The following is a 5,609-nucleotide window of genomic DNA, read 5'->3' as shown; positions in this document are numbered from 1 at the left end:
ACATGAGTTGAATATATTTTGGCAGGCTTTGCTGTATGGCTGAGCCTTATGAAATTGTGAAAAGTCAAAGAGCTGTCTAGGTCAGAAATCAAGCGCCACAAAGGAGAGCTTGGGCGGAGGTGATAAGCAGCAGCCATTGTTATGCACACCTCTGAGCGGGGTACCACAACAAGTGAGATTTGTGCCAAGAGCTTGGCGTGGACATCCAACACTTGGGGCTTATCGCTTCTCGGCCTTTTGGCTAAGATCAAGTGTAGTATCTGTTCTTATCAGTTTAATATCTGATATGTCCTCTATGTGAGGACTACATATTAAGCAGATTTTTGGCATGAGGGCAGTAATTTGGAGCTTGCTCCTTTCTCTCACGCATCGACCTAGCATTGCAGTGCCGCTGGGAGCGGTGCACTCTGTTCTTACCTTGTAGAAAACCAAACACTCAAACAATTGTCGCGTATCAAAAGTGAATTCTACACTGGCTCAATGAAAGTGAGGTAACGGCCTGGCACACACAGAGTGTGAAACCGCTCTGATGGCTCACTGCTTAGTGAGCGTGACCATGCAGGGTCACAATGAGCTTGAACTGGATTCCAAATTGAGTTAGAAGCGTTTGTCAAGAATGGAAACTTGCTTTCACTCAAGACCTTCTGGGAGACTTGGTGAGAAACCAGAGTCAGCATTTTGGGGCGAATGTAAGTGGTTCAGGGATGTATTGCTTAGGCAGGCTTAAAGCCAATCACAGTAGTCAGGGCAGGAGGTAATAAAGCGTGTATAATTTTGGTTGGCAGATGGGGCGGGTTGGGAATGTTGCATACTGGGATCTGACATGCGGAAAGCAAAGAGGCCTACCGTGAAGGTGGTGACTGTGACCGAGGGGTCCTCTGCTGCTCTCAACAGAGGGCCATGCTGACTCTGGTTTCTCTTCATAACGCACAAGTCTTTCGCCTTTTACTAAAGACTTCCGTGGAAAGGAACAAACATGAGTTGAATATATTTTTGGCAGGCTTTGCTGTATGGCTGAGCCTTATGAAATTGTGAAAAGTCAAAGAGCTGTCTTGGTCAGAAATCAAGTGCCACAAAGGAGAGCTTGGGCGGAGGTGATAAGCAGCAGCCATTGTTATGCACACCTCTGACGGGGTACCACAACAAGTGAGATTTGTGCCAAGAGCTGGCGTGGACATCCAACACTTGGGGCTTATCGCTTCTCGGCCTTTTGGCTAAGATCAAGTGTAGTATCTGTTCTTATCAGTTTAATATCTGATATGTCCTCTATATGAGGACTACATATTAAGCAGATTTTGGCATGAGGGGCAGAAATTTGGAGCTTGCTCCTTTCTCTCCACGCATCGACCTAGCATTGCAGTGCCGCTGGGAGCGGTGCACTCTGTTCTTACCTTGTAGAAAACCAAACACTCAAACAATTGTCGCGTATCAAAAGTGAATTCTACACTGGCTCAATGAAAGTGAGGTAACGGCCTGGCACACACAAGTGTGTGAAACCGCTCTGATGGCTCACTGCTTAGTGGCGTGACCATGCACGGGGTCACAATGAGCTTGAACTGGATTCCAAATTGAGTTAGAAGCGTTTGTCAAGAATGGAAACTTGCTTTCACTCAAGACCTTCTGGGAGACTTGGTGAGAAACCAGAGTCAGCATTTTGGAGCGAATGTAAGTGGTTCAGGGATGTATTGCTTAGGCAGGCTTAAAAAGCCAATCACAGTAGTCAGGGCAGGAGGTAATAAAGACGTGTATAATTTTGGTTGGCAGATGGGGGCGGGTTGGGAATGTTGCATACTGGGATCTGACATGCGGAAAGCAAGAGGCCTACCGTGAAGGTGGTGACTGTGACCGAGAGGCTCCTCTGCTGCTCTCCAACAAAGGGCCATGCTGACTCTGGTTTCTCTTCATAACGCACAAGTCTTTGCCTTTTACTAAAGACTTCCGTGGAGAGGAACAAACATGAGTTGAATATATTTTTGGCAGGCTTTGCTGTATGGCTGAGCCTTATGAAATTGTGAAAAGTCAAAGAGCTGTCTAGGTCAGAAATCAAGTGCCACAAAGGAGAGCTTGGGCGGAGGTGATAAGCAGCAGCCATTGTTATGCACACCTACGAGACGGGAATTTACCACAACAAGTGAGATTTGTGCCAAGAGCTTGGCGTGGACATCCAACACTTGGGGCTTATCGCTTCTCGGCCTTTTGGCTAAGATCAAGTGTAGTATCTGTTCTTATCAGTTTAATATCTGATATGTTCTCTATATGAGGACTACATATTAAGCAGATTTTTGGCATGAGGGGTAGCAATTTGGAGCTTGCTCCTTTCTCTCCAACATCGACCTAGCATTGCAGTGCCGCTGGGAGCGGTGCACTCTGTTCTTACCTTGTAGAAAACCAAACACTCAAACATTTGTCGCGTATCAAAAGTGAATTCTACACTGGCTCAATGAAACTGAGGTAACGGCCTGGCACACACAAGTGTGTGAAACCGCTCTGATGGCTCACTGCTTAGTGACGTGACCATGCACGGTCACAATGAGCTTGAACTGGATTCCAAATTGAGTTAGAAGCGTTTGTCAAGAATGGAAACTTGCTTTCACTCAAGACCTTCTGGGAGACTTGGTGAGAAACCAGAGTCAGCATTTTGGAGCGAATGTAAGTGGTTCAGGGATGTATTGCTGAGCAGGCTTAAAGCCAATCACAGTAGTCAGGGCAGGAGGTAATAAAGACGTGTATAATTTTGGTTGGCAGATGGGGCGGGTTGGGAATGTTGCATACTGGGATCTGACATGCGGAAAGCAAAGAGAGGCCTACCGTGAAGGTGGTGACTGTGACGAGAGGCTCCTCTGCTGCTCTCCAACAGAGGGCCATGCTGACTCTGGTTTCTCTTCATAACGCACAAGTCTTTCGCCTTTACTAAAGACTTCCGTGGAGAGGAACAAACATGAGTTGAATATATTTTGGCAGGCTTTGCTGTATGGCTGAGCCTTATGAGAGTGTGAAAGTCAAAGAGCTGTCTAGGTCAGAAATCAAGCGCCACAAAGGAGAGCTTGGGCGGAGGTGATAAGCAGCAGCCATTGTTATGCACACCTACGACAGGGTACCACAACAAGTGAGATTTGTGCCAAGAGCTTGGCGTGGACATCCAACACTTGGGGCTTATCGCTTCCGGCCTTTTGGCTAAGATCAAGTGTAGTATCTGTTCTTATCAGTTTAATATCTGATATGTCCTCTATATGAGGACTACATATTAAGCAGATTTTTGGCATGAGGGCAGAAATTTGGAGCTTGCTCCTTCTCTCCACGCATCGACCTAGCATTGCAGTGCCGCTGGGAGCGGTGCACTCTGTTCTTACCTTGTGAAAACCAAACACTCAAACAATTATCGCGTATCAAAAGTGAATTCTACACTGGCTCAATGAAAGTGAGGTAGCGGCCTGGCACACACAAGTGTGTGAAACCGCTCTGATGGCTCACTGCTTAGTGGCGTGACCATGCACGGGGTCACAATGAGCTTGAACTGGATTCCAAATTGAGTTAGAAGCGTTTGTCAAGAATGGAAACTTGCTTTCACTCAAGACCTTCTGGGAGACTTGGTGAGAAACCAGAGTCAGCATTTTGGAGCGAATGTAAGTGGTTCAGGGATGTATTGCTTAGGCAGGCTTAAAAGCCAATCACAGTAGTCAGGGCAGGAGGTAATAAAGACGTGTATAATTTTGGTTGGCAGATGGGGCGGGTTGGGAATGTTGCATACTGGGATCTGACATGCGGAAAGCAAAGGAGGCCTACCGTGAAGGTGGTGACTGTGACCGAGAGGCTCTCTGCTGCTCTCAACAGAGGGCCATGCTGACTCTGGTTTCTCTTCATAACGCACAAGTCTTTCGCCTTTTACTAAAGACTTCCGTGGAGAGGAACAAACATGAGTTGAATATATTTTTGGCAGGCTTTGCTGTATGGCTGAGCCTTATGAAATTGTGAAAAGTCAAAGAGCTGTCTTGGTCAGAAATCAAGTGCCACAAAGGAGAGCTTGGGCGGAGGTGATAAGCAGCAGCCATTGTTATGCACACCTACGAACGGGATACCACAACAAGTGAGATTTGTGCCAAGAGCTTGGCGTGGACATCCAACACTTGGGGCTTATCGCTTCTCGGCCTTTTGGCTAAGATCAAGTGTAGTATCTGTTCTTATCAGTTTAATATCTGATATGTCCTCTATATGAGGACTACATATTAAGCAGATTTTGGCATGAGGGCAGAAATTTGGAGCTTGCTCCTTTCTCTCCACGCATCGACCTAGCATTGCAGTGCCGCTGGGACAGTGCACTCTGTTCTTACCTTGTAGAAAACCAAACACTCAAACAATTGTCGCGTATCAAAAGTGAATTCTACACTGGCTCAATGAAAGTGAGGTATCGGCCTGGCACACACAAGTGTGTGAAACCGCTCTGATGGCTCACTGCTTAGTGACGTGACCATGCAGGGTCACAATGAGCTTGAACTGGATTCCAAATTGAGTTAGAAGCGTTTGTCAAGAATGGAAACTTGCTTTCACTCAAGACCTTCTGGGAGACTTGAGAAACCAGAGTCAGCATTTTGGAGCGAATGTAAGTGGTTCAGGGATGTATTGCTTAGGCAGGCTTAAAGCCAATCACAGTAGTCAGGGCAGGAGGTAATAAAGACGTGTATAATTTTGGTTGGCAGATGGGGCGGGTTGGGAATGTTGCATACTGGGATCTGACATGCGGAAAGCAAAGAGAGCCTACCGTGAAGGTGGTGACTGTGACCGAGAGGCTCCTCTGCTGCTCTCCAACAGAGGGCCATGCTGACTCTGGTTTCTCTTCTCGCACAAGTCTTTCGCCTTTTACTAAAGACTTCCGTGGAGAGGAACAAACATGAGTTGAATATATTTTTGGCAGGCTTTGCTGTATGGCTGAGCCTTATGAAATTGTGAAAAGTCAAAGAGCTGTCTTGGTCAGAAATCAAGCGCCACAAAGGAGAGCTTGGGCGGAGGTGATAAGCAGCAGCCATTGTTATACACCTACGAGCGGGTACCACAACAAGTGAGATTTGTGCCAAGAGCTTGGCGTGGACATCAACACTTGGGGCTTATCGCTTCTCGGCCTTTTGGCTAAGATCAAGTGTAGTATCTGTTCTTATCAGTTTAATATCTGATATGTCCTCTATATGAGGACTACATATTAAGCAGATTTTTGGCATGAGGGCAGAAATTTGGAGCTTGCTCCTTTCTCCACGCATCGACCTAGCATTGCAGTGCCGCTGGGAGCGGTGCACTCTGTTCTTACCTTGTAGAAAACCAAACACTCAAACAATTGTCGCGTATCAAAGTGGATTCTACACTGGCTCAATGAAAGTGAGGTATCGGCCTGGCACACACAAGTGTGAGAAACCGCTCTGATGGCTCACTGCTTAGTGACGTGACCATGCGGGGTCACAATGAGCTTGAACTGGATTCCAAATTGAGTTAGAAGCGTTTGTCAAGAATGGAAACTTGCTTTCACTCAAGACCTTCTGGTAGACTTGGTGAGAAACCAGAGTCAGCATTTTGGAGCGAATGTAAGTGGTTCAGGGATGTATTGCTTAGCAGGCTTAAAAGCC

At 46.7% G+C, this 5,609-nt stretch overlaps 11 non-coding genes across 11 annotated transcripts; all 11 read left to right on the top strand.

Moving 5' to 3' along the window:
* Positions 1–221: 221 nt before the first annotated feature.
* Positions 222–411, top strand: LOC124854087. Its single transcript, XR_007034336.1, has one exon. It is a non-coding gene; the product is annotated as a U2 spliceosomal RNA (small nuclear RNA).
* Positions 412–904: 493 nt separating this feature from the next.
* Positions 905–1,017, top strand: LOC124853270. Its single transcript, XR_007033613.1, has one exon. It is a non-coding gene; the product is annotated as a U5 spliceosomal RNA (small nuclear RNA).
* Positions 1,018–1,194: 177 nt separating this feature from the next.
* LOC124853498 lies at positions 1,195–1,385 on the top strand. Its single transcript, XR_007033840.1, has one exon. It is a non-coding gene; the product is annotated as a U2 spliceosomal RNA (small nuclear RNA).
* Positions 1,386–1,885: 500 nt separating this feature from the next.
* On the top strand, positions 1,886–1,997 carry LOC124853386. Its single transcript, XR_007033729.1, has one exon. It is a non-coding gene; the product is annotated as a U5 spliceosomal RNA (small nuclear RNA).
* Positions 1,998–2,180: 183 nt separating this feature from the next.
* On the top strand, positions 2,181–2,371 carry LOC124854246. The gene has a single exon (XR_007034490.1). It is a non-coding gene; the product is annotated as a U2 spliceosomal RNA (small nuclear RNA).
* Positions 2,372–2,867: 496 nt separating this feature from the next.
* Positions 2,868–2,978, top strand: LOC124853508. Its single transcript, XR_007033850.1, has one exon. It is a non-coding gene; the product is annotated as a U5 spliceosomal RNA (small nuclear RNA).
* A 177-nt stretch (positions 2,979–3,155) lies between these two features.
* Positions 3,156–3,344, top strand: LOC124854178. Its single transcript, XR_007034426.1, has one exon. It is a non-coding gene; the product is annotated as a U2 spliceosomal RNA (small nuclear RNA).
* A 497-nt stretch (positions 3,345–3,841) lies between these two features.
* Positions 3,842–3,954, top strand: LOC124853171. Its single transcript, XR_007033514.1, has one exon. It is a non-coding gene; the product is annotated as a U5 spliceosomal RNA (small nuclear RNA).
* A 179-nt stretch (positions 3,955–4,133) lies between these two features.
* Positions 4,134–4,322, top strand: LOC124854224. Its single transcript, XR_007034469.1, has one exon. It is a non-coding gene; the product is annotated as a U2 spliceosomal RNA (small nuclear RNA).
* A 494-nt stretch (positions 4,323–4,816) lies between these two features.
* On the top strand, positions 4,817–4,926 carry LOC124853490. Its single transcript, XR_007033832.1, has one exon. It is a non-coding gene; the product is annotated as a U5 spliceosomal RNA (small nuclear RNA).
* Positions 4,927–5,101: 175 nt separating this feature from the next.
* Positions 5,102–5,290, top strand: LOC124853798. Its single transcript, XR_007034137.1, has one exon. It is a non-coding gene; the product is annotated as a U2 spliceosomal RNA (small nuclear RNA).
* Positions 5,291–5,609: the final 319 nt, after the last annotated feature.

Source organism: Hippoglossus stenolepis, chromosome 10, assembly GCF_022539355.2.
Source record: "Hippoglossus stenolepis isolate QCI-W04-F060 chromosome 10, HSTE1.2, whole genome shotgun sequence".
Taxonomy (NCBI): domain Eukaryota; kingdom Metazoa; phylum Chordata; class Actinopteri; order Pleuronectiformes; family Pleuronectidae; genus Hippoglossus; species Hippoglossus stenolepis.
Note: the sequence above shows the minus strand (reverse complement) of the source record. Positions and strands in the feature narration are given on the sequence as shown.